The 14,499-nt window shown below is 37.6% G+C and overlaps 1 protein-coding gene across 1 annotated transcript in view; it reads right to left on the reverse strand.

Annotated features, from left to right (window-relative positions):
- TENM3 (teneurin transmembrane protein 3) overlaps positions 1 to 14,499 on the reverse strand; it is a 2,501,300-nt gene that overhangs the window by 1,236,853 nt on the left and 1,249,948 nt on the right. Inside the window, exon 5 of the mRNA XM_032413691.1 lies at positions 10,268 to 10,424. The gene's annotated coding sequence lies outside the window, so the exon portion shown is untranslated. The remainder of the gene's footprint in view (positions 1 to 10,267; positions 10,425 to 14,499) is intronic.

Here is a 14,499-nt window from a genome sequence, read left to right on the forward strand (position 1 = left end):
GAGGAATGAGTGGGGGAGATTGGGTGATCAGTGAAACCCTAAATGAAGGCTGGACCAGGAGAGAAAGAACCTATGAAGTGGCAGTTTGGACATTCCCTGGCTATTTGAGTCAGTTGTCAATGTAGCTGGGTATACATCTCTAGTTTCTTCACAAATAGGACTTCTTTACGGCAATCCTGGAAGACGTTTCACCTCAAGTAGTTTACAAGGATGGTGTTGCACCTTCAGTGAAAAAATTAGAATAATGGACTATTTGGGCAGATACTGGGGTTAAAATGCAGAATGTGGCCTAAAATATCTGGATTTCAGAAAACAAACAAAAGTCACTTTTTAAAAAGTGAATAAACCTCACTTATAGATGAGTTCTTTCGTACTACTTCTGCTGAGCAGTAATTTCCTATCTCAATTTCCTTAAAACAATTTAAGATATGCCCCTTTTCCTTTAGCTCTCATTTCAGATTCTCTGCGAATACTGAAAATAATATGGCATCTTGATTTTAAGCTAACGTTATATATGAGAATGCAGATTTGCAAGATTAGAGGGTTATTATTCTCTTAATAAATCAATTATTTGCTGTACACGGGGGTTCATTTAGGAGACTCTACAATGTGAATTCCAATCGTTCTTTTAAAAATTGCCCTAACAGACAAATATGTAGAACACACACAGCATAAAGAAATGTATGCTTATACTTAATTTTAAATTTAAAAGAAAGCTGTGCAGTGGCAATAAGAAAACTAAATAAAAGTAATTTTCTACCTCCATTTCACACAGTAAGTCAAGAATGGAATTCACACTTTGAATTTGGTATTCCTTACGTGTAATCTTTTAAAAAAAATGTAAGTCATTCAATTACATTTTCTGCACAGGATATTAAAATGTGAGAATAGAAACTTAAATTCAATTTTATTTCTCCTTTAAAATCCTTACACTTTATTTTTTCTTTCTGAGCATTTTTTGAGCAACTGACTTTTTTATGTTGAATATAACTCTTATGTCACATATAGAGTATCTACCATGTCTTCCTACTACAAAGGGAAAATCAATGAAAATAGCATGAAGAGCCCCAGTGAGCCTGTTTTTGATGAATTATGTCCTTAAAGATATACCCGTATGTGGTTCGAAATGTATTGATTGGTAACAACTGTTTCTGTAATATCAATAATGCACGATTCTCTTGAACTTCCCCTGAAGTGACAGGGTTTAATCGAGAGAGCCCTAAACAATAAATTGACTACCAAGAAGGAGACAGAATAATGAAATTGACTCAAACTTCTAAAATAAATACTAATTCTAAACTTGAGGAAAACATATTGATGTCTCTGTTTGCTCTGCCTTCTTTTGACTTGTATCTTTCATAATAAGCTGCTTACCAGCAGGATTATTACTTCACTGGGTTTAATCTCCTATAGAGCCCACTGACATTTACTTTTCTATATGCTATTCAGTATTAAGAAATTAAAAATGAATAGAAGTCATTTTGAAATGCCATGATCACTATTTTAAAATCATCTTCTATTATAAAATGCAAACTTTGAATAAACTCTCCCTATTAGGTTTAATTCACTTTCTCTTGTGTTTTGTTTTATCATCAACTAAGTTCATGAGGAACTCGAATACTTTTAAAGACTTTCTCTAGAGGAAGAATATCCCCATACTGTTACCTGTTAGCTGGGAAATCATTTGTCTACTAAATGTTCAAACCACAAATAAATTACCCCAGTGCAAGGGATGAGCTATAGAGAGCTCATAGTCTTTCTTTTCAAAATGTCTACACCAGTCTATGGACAATTCTAAATCAAATTTCTTAATTATTCAGAGAATGTAGTCTTGTAATTAAAATGTTTTAATCTGTTGTGTAAACTTAAAAATCCCTAATATGGGGTGTCTGGGTGGCTCAGTAGGTTAAGCATCTGCCCATGGTCCTGGGATGGAGCCCCACATTGGGCTCCCTGCTCATTGGGGAGTCTGCTTCTCTCTCTCTCCCTCTGTCCCTCCGCCTGCTTCTTCTCTCTCTCTCTCAAATAAATAAATAAAATCTTAAAAAAATAAAATATTTTAAATAGAAAATTTTGAATAATGTTTTACACATTTAAAACCCCACTTTTAGTCTATAATTTCCATAACCATATCTATAATCTTCATTTGTCAATCTCATTATTTGATAATACAAACTCTCAGCACAAGTATGACCTATCTGTTCTGTCATCTAGCTCTCCTTTCAGCATCTTGCTCCTAAGTTTATTATGACAGGAGCTTTGTTATATTAGCTTAGAATGCCGACTCCTGCTTTGTCAGTCTAAAAATTCTTGAAAGAAAATGACAAATTTTGACAAAATTTGTTCTAGCAGTTCTGCTGCATTTTCTAAGGCTCCATAAATCATTTGTTCATTCCTTGGTTTTAAACTCTTAACTGCCTTATCTGTGTTATGTCAAGATCAGAACAAATTGGCTAAGAACTTGAAATGAATAGGTTAATCGTCCAAGGCTCTCTAGACAATCCAAGGATAAACTGAGGGTTCATACGTCAGTGATCAGAAGACTGGCTTTGGCATCTGACAGAATCCAGACTCCAGCTCTGTCACTTAATAGCTGTGCTTTCTACTGAGTCAATCTTTTTTAGTATCATTTTTTTTTAATGTGAAAATGGGGACAACAGTTAGTGAATGACGATTAAATGAGATAGGCTATAAGTAGGGTTCATAAGATTTTTCAGCAGAGAAATGCTCAGTGAACACCAGCTGCATTTCTCCTTGTCATCACCATAATATAAGAACAGTAGTTCAACTACTCATGTTATATCTGATTTCTATTGCTGGGAATGCCCATTCTATAATCCCTTCCACTTGATTCTCTTGTTAGAGGACAACCTCGTCACTAATATGAAAAATTAAGTTGAAACCACTACTTTCAGGCTTGTAAGCTTTTCTTCTGTTAACTTTTTAAAAAATTGAAAAGAATAGATATTGAAAGATGAAGCTAATTATACCTCTTTGCGGTTGACGTTTTGTTCCATCAGATTAGAAGCAATATCACCGATATGTAAGCTGATATGTAAGTGACCTGGTATTATTTAATTAATTATAATTTTTTAAAAAATTGAAGTTTTGCTCACATGATTGCTCTCATGTTGGGCATGATATCTTAAAAAGTGATTCATTTAAATAACAACTCAATTATTACATCTTGAAATACTAGGTCTTTTACTTTTTTTTTTTTTTTTTTATTTGAGAGAGAGAGTGAGAGAGAGAGAGAGCACAAGAGGGGGGAGTGGGAGAGGGAGAAGCAGACTCCCTGCCGAGCAGGGAGCCCGATGCGGGACTCGATCCCGGGACTCCAGGATCATGACCTGAGCCGAAGGCAGTCGCTTAACCAACTGAGCCACCCAGGCGCCCCATAGATATGTTTCTATAGGACTTAATGTTTTATAAACCTTTGAAGAATGTTACTCAAACATCTTTCTATCATATTTGAAATATTGCCAGATTAAGACCCCTGCTCAGCAGGCATGATGGGGGGGAATGGTAGAATTTTCATCGTTTCTAAGATGGATTATTACAGCTCATAATTTTCTATTCTCCTAGTCGGCTGCACCAGAAAACAGTACTAAAATGGATGAAGAAAATAATCCTCACTTTCCTCACTCAGTTTAGATTAACAGGCTGCCTCTCTCCTGCACCTGCTTTCTAAGCCAGGTACTACTTCTAGAAGAAAATTAAACAGCACATCTTTTAGTAACCTATCATAAGTTCCCTTTTGTATAAATTAAAACACTGTTCAGCACCTACTTTGATCCAAGTTTTGTTTCAGATGCCAGGGACACGTGATTTATTACATAAGATTAGCTGTTCACTAGAAGTTGACGACAGAATACATTTTGGGGTGGAAGAAATAGAAATTTGGGGCTTGCACCAGATTAAGATGAATGTGCTAGTAAGATGTTGAGTAAGGGGTACCTCTGGGAGTATTTCAAAATGGGGAATGTCATGGAGGCAGGAAAGAGCATGTTTTAGTCCAAGAAGCCTTTTTAAATTATTAGAGCTCAAGCATTAGTAAATGGGATGTATGACAGATTAATGATAATAATAATAATGCTGTTAGTATCTACTTATTAACTACTTTGTATGTGACAAGTAATGCCAGGTTTCATATACATTACTTCCATCAGTCTTCACAATCCCACATTGGCAATTATTATTATTATTTTTTAAAGATTTATTTATTCATTTCAGAGAGAGAGAGAGAGCACGAGTGTGAGGGGGCAGAGAGAGAGGAAGAGAGATTTGCAAGCAGACTCTGCACTTAGCATGGAGCCCAATGTGGGGCCCAATCCCATGACCCTGAGATCACAACCTGAGCCGAAACCAAGAGTCGGATGCTCAACTAACTGCACCACCCAGGCACCCCAGCACTTACTATTTTTATTCCCATTTCACACATTAGGAATTTGTAGTGCAGCGATGTTCACTAGCATACCTATAATCGCCAGCTAGAAAGTAGCAAAGCGGCAGAGCCTCATTTCAAACCCAGCATCCTCTGATCACTGTGCTAAAAGAATCTCTTGTGCAATTCTTCTAAGACTTGGAACATTCCTGTGTTGGCCAACGGGAGCTGGTGAAGGACCTAACTCTCATAAAATATGGAGGCATCACTATGGGACTAATGGCGTAGGTGTTTGGACTAAAGAGTGCTGTTTTCCTCTCAAACAATGTAACACAGACAGTTACATATGGAATAAAGATGGGATGGTACTATTTATGAAAGATGAGTATTCTGCTCCTTGATCCACAGCATTTACAGGGCATCATCCTTTCATTGTCTTGAGGGAAAACTACTCTTGGAGTCTATGCTTACCTAGTCATGCCTCCCTTTAATCTCTTCTTGCTGGGCTATGGACAGCTAAAATTCTAGATAAGGTTCTTCATTAATTTAAGATTTGGGCAACTGGCTCTCCACAACCAGATCCCTGCCATCACTGGATAGCATGATCTGGCCTCTCAGTCCCTTCATATTCACATTTTCAGTGACCTTCTTATCCACTCCACCTCAGCCACCCACTCTCAATGTCACAAAATAGGACATCTATACCGGAAACTCTGAAACGTTAAATCAAAAATCCTTCTGTCTCACCACAAACTGCTCTCCCTCTGCCCTTTTGGCTCAGTTACTTTCACTCAATCTTTTATGTGACTCCATCAGTATCATTACACCTGGTTTTCTGGTCTTTGTTTCATTTCCTATGCTGCTTGGTGTCAATGGCCCTGCAAATTAATTATTCTCTTACCACCATCTTGCAGTCTCATGCTGTTTTGTTCTTTCCACCCTACTTGGAAAATTCCATCCTGGATTAATACCAGCATGAGTTCTCCTGCTTGAGGGCTGGAGAAAATCATGGTGTTCTCTGAAAAGTCATAGTCACCAACCTCAATGTCTCAGCAATACTGAGCACTTCTGCTGCATTTCTCTAGTTGTTATTCTTCTCCAGTCAAAATTATGACTATTTCAAACACTCCTTACTCCCCTCTACTCCATGATTCTATCGTTGCCCATTATTTTTAACATGATCATGTTTCCTACAGCAAATACTTTAATTTCCTGTCATCAAACCAACAAAATCTTTTAGCATTAGCATCCACCCTTTCCTCTCTCTCTTGTGATATAATGCAAGAGATTCTCCTTTTCCTTTTTAAGACCATCTTCTACATCGGATTGCTGCACCCCATCTCTGCCAATTTTCTCCAGAATTTTATGCTACCATTAAAAAAAAAAAAAAACTCCTCTGTTCATTTCACATCTTTCCCCTTATGCATTCCTGTTTATGTTCTCGACCTCATAGCCAAATTCGATGAGTTTTCTGCATTTGTTGATCTTATTTCTTCCTCTATCATTCATATAACAATGTTCTTTCATTTGGATTTTGGGTCACTGCTCTATCAATGCTCTGTTGCTAAGGCTACTCATGATATTCTTGTTGTTTAGTTCAAGGAGATACTTCATAATTCTCATCTTACTGACCTTTTAGCACTTTGTTAAAACACTCTCTTCTTTCCTTGGTTCCTTAAACAATCTCACTTTCTATGTGTTCCTTACTTCTCTATTTCTTCTCAGTCTCCTTTCTCAATTGCTCCTTCTCTACCCAATCATTAAAGTTTGGAGAACTCCAGGTTCTTTCTGTTCAGGACTTTCTTTTTATTTCCTTATGACCTCTTTCCAAACAATCTCATTCTCTATCATGATTTCAATTACCATGTAAAAGCCGATGACTCCAAATTTAAACCTTTGTCCAGATCTCTGCATTCCAGAACCACAGATATTCTATCCATTTTAGATATTTTGTAGCCACTTCAAACCAAACATAACAAAAATTTAAAAGACCATCATGTGTCTCCAGCCAGAAACATGTGAGTCATTTTGGCTCTTCTCTTCTCATCTCTAACCCATCCAGTGCATTCTCTTTTTTAACCAGTGTGAAATCCATGTGCTTGCCTCCATCTTCTACCAGACCTTTCTACCTTCACCCTTTTTCCTTCCTAAACTGGTGTAAAATCTGCCAAATTGGTCTTCCCATATCTTCTCTTTTCTATGTCTGTTCTCTCCACACATAAATCAGAGTGATGATATTTTTTTATTTTTTAAAGAGAGAGAGAGGGAGTGAGTGGGCAGGAGAGGGGCAAAGGGAGAGGGAGAGAGAGAATCTTGAGTAGGCTCCATGTCCAGTGCAGATCCCCATGCGGGGCTCAATCTCATGATCCTGAGGTCATGACCTGAGCTGAAATCAGGAGTTGGATGCTTAACCACCTGAGCCACCCAGGTACCTCCAGAGTGATATTTTTTAAAAATATTTATTTATTTGACAGAGAGAGAGAGCACGTGCACAAGCAGGGGGAGCAGCAGAGGGAGAGGGAGAAACAGGCTCCCCACTGAGCAGGGAGCCCTACTCAGAGCTCCATCCCAGGTCTCCGGGATCATGACCCCAGCCTAAGGCAGACGCTTAACAACTGAGCCATCCAGGCACCCCAGAGTGATGATTTTTAATAGAAATCTAACCTCATCACTTCCCTGCATAAATTTCCCCAATGGTTTCTCATTGCACTTAGAATGAAGATAAATTTCTTTAATAGGGTCTACAAGGTCCTGTGTGACCTGGCCTTCACTCATTGAAGCAGTATGATCTCTACTGTCCTCTCCTCTTTCTATGCTCCAAACATAGCAGACGCCGTTCAGTTCAACATGTGTACCATGCAGTGCCCCATCTCAGGAATCTTGTACCTGTCCTTTCTCCTGCCTACATTGTTCTTCCCTACATTGCTACCTTAAGCTTCAAGTCTACTCTAACAGCAAATCCCCAATGTGCCCCCTCTTCCCTTCCATGACAATGACAGCTCTGCCTGTTACATGTAAACTGAGACAAAATTTTGTGTTTTATTGTGTATATTGCTCAGAAAAACTTGTAATGATAGCACAGTGTAGGTGTGAGTTTCATGATCCCCAACACTTTGCAACAAAGTTCCTGGCACATAAATATTTGTTAAGTGGAAGAATGTTGCTTACATTAAACTTCTTTAACTAAAGACTAAAATTGCTTTTCTTAAGTGTTTCTTTGTTGTCATTATTCAGATTAATTATAGCCTATAACTGAAAATTATTGCAGTGGCAAAGCCAAAGTGAGATTTTCATTCTCCTTAGTGACACCACATATTATGGAATCATTAGTTCTAGAATAATGCATCCGGGCTTACAAATGAAGATTCAAGAGGTGAACTTTGGTCTTTTCTATGCTTTCCGCTGAAGAATGTTGTCAAAACATAAACAGAAATTTAAATGATAACAAATGAGAAACTGGTGTCATCTGAACAAGTCAGGTCACATTCTGAATGGGAGGCTCAAGCTCCCAGATAAGCAAAGCAATTCTGAATTGCAACACACCTCTCTTTTTCCCACAGCAAATTCCCATGATCCAGAAAGACAATAAAATCATTAGGGGGAAAAGGAGCAGATGCTTTTCTCTCCTTAAAATATTTCTGTCTTGGGGCGCCTGGGTGGCTCAGTCATTAAGCGACTGCCTGCCTTCGGCTCAGGTCATGATCCCAGGGTCCTGGGATCGAGCCCCACATCCGGCTCCCTGCTCAGCGGGAAGCCTGCTTCTCCCTCCCCCACTCCCCCTGCTTGTGTTCCTGCTCTCTCTGTGTCTCTCTCTGTCAAATAAATAAATAAAATCTTTAAAAAATAAAAAATAATAAAATAAAATATTTCTGTCTCTAATAAGAAAGCAGTTGTAGCCTTCAAGACTTGTTTTATTTTTGCAAAATTACTCTGAACGTGTTTGCAATGAATATTACTCAGGTAACAAACTCCAAAAATGCTATCATAAAGAATAGAACCCATTGTATTTATGACTTATAGTACTTATAAAAACACACATTTCACTATAAATGATGCTACGGTGGTATCATCAGACAACACAGGCTATTCACAACTTTCAAGGGCTTAAAGAATGCCTGTGTTAAGTGCCATATATATATATATATATATATATATATATATATATATTTTAAAGTAATATTGGTAAGTAAATGAGGATATCGTTTAAATACAGCATTTTTCCTACATATTAATTAGTAGCTCAATGAACAATTTGACTTAAAAATATGAAGAATGACATAAGTGACAGGTTTGTTCATACATTTTAATATAATGTATTCAACGAAAAATGTACCATCTCACTTTGCCCTGAAAGGAGACTGTTTCTTAATTTTAATTTCTGCAAAACTTAATGATGAGTTCTGTCAATGAAAGAATGTAAAGACTTTGATTTTACGGTTAAAAATACCAAATAAAATGAACCCCTTCATTAATTACATGTGTTTTCTAACTTTTAATTCTACTGTTATTGAAATATAATTTTCCTATAATTTTATTACTCATTTTTATCCTCCTTCCTTCTTCAAATAATTAGATTACCCAAATTACTTATCTCCAAAGTAAAATCTATCCCATGTTGACAGACAGGAGTCCCACGTCGGGAAGATATCTCGTGGCACGTAATTAGTTCAGTTCAACCCACCAGCAATATTGGAAAATGATATATAGCCTATATCCTAACGACAGCAGAAAACTTGCACTGTCTTTATTTGCCAAAGCATCCGTGCTCTTAATTTCATGAGGGTATTTTTAGTTTCAAGTAACTTGGGAAAAGGTAATAGGTGACAAATCAGAAAGTAAAGTGTAAAAATATGGTGTAGAACTCTAGCTATATATAATACCTAGAAAATGTATAGAAAAGTACATTTGCATTCCAATAACACCTGTGACATTTAGACGTTCTATAGAATTCCCGCTCTCAATCTTTGCCTGCATCATATGCCACTATTAGATCTCTCTGGATAGAGTCAGAGACCACAAAATAGTGGAGTGCTCAGAAGATATATGGTACAGCAAGTAGGAAATTTCTGTGCTTTCCTGCTTTTTATAATACTTGTTTATAAAGCAGATAATAAAATTATAATTCTGTTTAGAAAAAACTTGGAAATTCCAAATCAAAATCTTTGACCCTAACAACACCCAGAAAAGGAAAAAAAATATGCAGCTTTATAAAAGTTTTGCTTTACAATATACCCATTAGCAGGCCCAACAATCTTCTAACAACAAAAATTAGATTTATATATATCTTATGAAATAAACTCGCTTTATGTAGATGCACAAGATCTGCTCCTTAACACAGCAAATATCCTCGATTTCCATTTAACGATCTCACTAGCATACAGCAGATTCTCATTCCCATAGTTCACTACACACTTGTTACAGATTTTTTTTTTTTTCTGGCAACATTTATCTTTCCCGTTTTATGAACTGAAGTTATTTTATGTTTTCTACCTCTTCTCTATAAAATTCTCATAAATAATTACTGGATTTCAAAGCTCCTGGCAGCTGGACACTTGATAATAGCTTATTTCTAACTGATGTCAAAAGAAATGCGATGCTGGGATTAAAGACCTACAAAATGGCCCCATGTCTGTCTTTCTGCTTGTGGGTTGGCATGAGTGGTATGGCATGCTTGTGCACAAAGAAAACACGAGATGTCATTTATTTACAGAAGTACGTTGGCTATAGGCAGGGTGCAAAAAAAGTGTGAAGAGAAAAGGTAGAGGTTTGGCAGTTTCTTAGAAGTTATGTCTCAGAGAATGACAGGACTGACGGGAAAATCAGAAAACAAGTTTCTCCAGGAGACAGGGCTATCAAAGCACCTGGCCTCACACGGGCACTCACCGTTGTCTGTAGTCCCACCAGGAGGCTGTTCCTGACCGTCAGGTGGGCCGGCTGTCAGCACACTCAGTGCCCAGGCCCCCCCGGCTCTGCCTACGGGGAGAATGGTGGCCACCCAGCCTTCTCAGGAAGCGACACTTCTTAGCAAACAGCTCTTGGCCTGGAGAGAGAAGGGCATTCCTTAGACAGAGACCAACAAATCACTATGACTGCACGTGAATAATCTACATATATAAAATCAATTTGTATTGGTAATTCTTAGGTTTCAATATTTACAATTCCGTGAGTTTTAAAGTTGTTTTTTTTTCTCCTGGAAAAGAGAAATAAGTGGCTAAATTTTATAGAATTGTGCATTTGTAGGTATACAGTATTCGCTTAAGATATAAATAAAACTCCAAAAGCATATGGATGCCTTTAGTTAAGTAGCAGGCTCATCAAGATTGTGGTTCTGATGTTCTTGCCAATGGATTTAATTTTCTTAGGATATTCCAGTTATAGTACTCAAGTCTGATGTGATCATGTATTGGGTATATATAGCCTGTTCACCTTATGATAGTGCACATTATGGATGCTGGTAGCAGTGGAAATAAATTCAATTTTATGGAAAGAATTTACCTTTATAAAAATGATAGATTATTACTTCTAGAAGGATGAAGGAGACAACACCACTGTTAGGTGAAGCTCCTTCGCCACTCCTAGGGTTTCCTTCCATTTTATGGGCACTCCATTGGTATAGCAGTCCAGGCAACTTCTGCCCTAGGGAAGGTGAAGTGGGCCTTACTGATCACTGAGTTGAGAAAACATCTAGGTTAAAACATTTTAACCTAGACTCTTTTCATCTCTTTCTCTTGGGAGCCAGCCTCCCCTCAGAAAACACATTTTCTTTACTGTGCTCCTATATGCAGTGAGGTTATTCAGGGGCAGGTACGGTCCAGGATAGGAGGAGTGCGTAGGGATGGTTGCCATGGCTGTTGGTGTAAATTCAATTCAGGGAGTGTTATGGTGCCCAATGTTTGGTACCTTGGTCATGGTCTTTCCTCATTTACCTCTTCAATCTCATCGTGTGCACTACCCTAATATACACCAACATACTCCAACCACAGGGCCTTCTTCCAGTCCCTGTTTACACTGTGCTCTACTGTATTAGGATCTTTCACTGGCATCCTCTGGAATGCTAGTCCCATTAGATTCACTCGGCTGGCTCCTTCTCACCGTTCAGTCCTGATTTGAATGTCTCCTGCTCAGTTAATCTTCTTGAGCATCTTATCTAAATATGAACCCTCTCTCCATTACTGAATATTATAACCCTCTGTTCATTTCCTTCTAATGTAACTCACTATGCTATTGCTTTGTGGTCTTTTTGTTAGTTTGGATTCCTCCTATGAACTCTAGGTGCCACAAGGGCGGGGTCATTCATTACTACTCCATAGTAAGTATTACCCAACATTTCTAGAAGAAATAATTGGAAAGGAGTTGGTAGACACAGAATCTTAAAATATATTTAATTTCTGGGAAATATTAAATGTGTCCAAATAGTTTAAGATCATCACAAAGTATCTTTGAAATGAGGGCATAAGAACTGTAGCTTTCAAATGATATTATCTTCACAAATCAAACCCAAGACTCTCCCTGCACCCCCCCAAATGCTTTGCTGTGCCATATGATGTTAACATGTAATAAAAAAAACCTAGAGCTGGTGTATATCATTTACCACCATGTACTAGAGAAATCTACACAAAGTAAAAAGTTTTCACAAAAAAAATTCATTGAATATTAGCAATTGCTTATAGCACTAGATGCATTATCCAAAGATATTCCAGGGGGCCAAGCAGAAGTCCAAACAGTCAGTTGCAGCGTGCCCTTTGGAGGACTGGTATGCAGCACATGGGGCCACCAGAACCTACGTTTTCAAACTACTCCCAAGAGTTGAGAAATCAACCTCTTCGTGTGGTTTTTCTCCTGAGCCAGCTTTAGTGGTAGTCATAACTGTGACGGTGGTACGAGCTATGAAGATGGTGGATGCAGTGCCAACAGCACTTGACAGCCTCAAGATAGGAAACAAAACAGGATTTTCAAAATGTCATAAGATGATAGGGTTTGGTGAACAGCAAGGTACTTTGCAGATGAGTGTTTAGTAATTACATTTACCGAAGTTTGTTTTCTCTGCTTATAATCGATTGTGTATCCTCTTGTAAAACTTCCACAAACAGGAAGAATAAACAGCAAACAGAATTTCTGAAAACAAATATAATCTGAAACTCATGGAGCCAAGTAAAATAAAATGGGAAAGAGCCGTGTTTGTCCAAGGAGGGCATGGACCTGCAGCTGTCTCAGATGGCTCCTCAGACTCTGGGCTTTCTAAGGCCACTGGAAGGGTAGAGTTTGGGTCCTTCTTTGTACCAGACAGGCTCTGATCATCATGAAATGTTGGACTAATCTAGGCAGGAGGGTTTGCAGGAGATACTGAACAAACTAAAACCAGGCTGAACACTGCTTCAAAGGACAGGAACTTACAAAAGGACCCACGATGTGTGCTGGTGAGGAATTCCTTGGAAAAGGAACGGCACAGACATATTGAGCACTTGTCAATTTCGGGGTTTTGGTAGAATTTGGTGTATGCCACTTAGAGAGGGGTTTCAAACTAGGAGGAAGGCAAGTCGCAACTCAGGACAGTCTTGAAGGTCTTGGAGTGTAACTCTTAACACGTGGCCAAATGATGTCCACATAAATTAGACATCTATCAACAGTTCATATTTCACAGATGCTTATATTATGAACATTAGCCAAGTTACTATAAACTCATTACTTTCTGAGAGTAAGTTATTAAGGTAACAATTATCAACAGATGGTGATATTATATATACCATCTATATTATATACCAAATAATAAAATATATAACATATAACAATATCTATAATATATACTCAAATATAAATATATAAAATAGGAAAAGAAATATATGTGGATAAAAATACAAACATATTTGTAATAAAACTTGTATAAACCTACATATATTTATAAACTAAGTAAGTTTATGGATATTAATGTTTATCATTGTTTCAGAGAATGCATGTCACTGCATTATTTGCCTGGGTAGAAACATGCATGTCTAAACGTGGAGCACTTTAACGTGCTTCATTTCCAAAGTGTGCATTCCTGGAACGATTCCTGCTAATAAAATGAGTGTGGCAATGAGATATTCGAGCTTTCATGTCATTCTCTCAGAATTTGGATGCATTGCCAGCATGTAACGGAGATTATGGCTAAATAAATGACTCAATAGTCTACCTTCTAGAAATGGACATATTTAGCTTTTAGGGTAATGTTAACTTCACTACGGTATTAGTAATCTCATCAACTTTTTGGTTAGGGATGGATAAATAACTAGCTTTTAGTATGTAAATTACCAACAAAAACGTTTTGCAGAAAATGGGTCAGGTTAGAGATGTAAATGAGGCCTAAAATGTCTCATTAGGTTTTGAATTGCCTTTTTTTTCCCTAAGCATTATAAATCTCGCAAGCTTTTGGGGTAATTTTCTTGCTTGAATAAGCTAGTAAGGTCTTTTCCAATAATAAATGAACTAAAATACTAATTCTCAAAACTAATTCTGCTCGAAAAGGTAGAACAAATTGAAGTTTCATGTATTTTAAAGTTACTCGATTTTTCCCCTAATATTTTTGATACTACGTTGTACAGAACACATGTACAGATTTTATAATGGATGCAATGTTTAGACGAGGAGATGTACTTTTCAATGGCTCTCACTTAAAATCAGCTGTATGTTTGAAGGATCCTGGTCAGATCTTGGGACAAATCATTAACTACGGAATATAAGTCTATCTTTTGCAAAGGAATGGATCTTTGATTTAGCAAAATGTCTCTGTGGTTCCCTTCTGACAAGTCCTATTTGTAACGCTCATTACTAATCCATATTTCAGAACAAATACTATGCAAAAACATGATCTTACTCACAGCACTGCTCTTGGGCCAGCTTACATAGTTAAACGATCACTGCAGATGCAAAACCCAGGCAAAGCCGCCTTAGATCTTAGGAGACACTAACAGAACAGGGTCACATCACAGAGGAGCCTGTCACGCGGCAGTTTCACACATCCAACTTTTACCACACTGGTCTCTCTTCCACGTACCGCTAATTTGCAACACTCTAAATTAGCCTTGCGTGACAATGTATGGAGCATTTGTTGGTTATGTTCATCTATCACAGCACTGCCA

This window comes from Phoca vitulina, unplaced genomic scaffold, assembly GCF_004348235.1.
Source record: "Phoca vitulina isolate PV1807 unplaced genomic scaffold, GSC_HSeal_1.0 scaffold15, whole genome shotgun sequence".
NCBI lineage: Eukaryota > Metazoa > Chordata > Mammalia > Carnivora > Phocidae > Phoca > Phoca vitulina.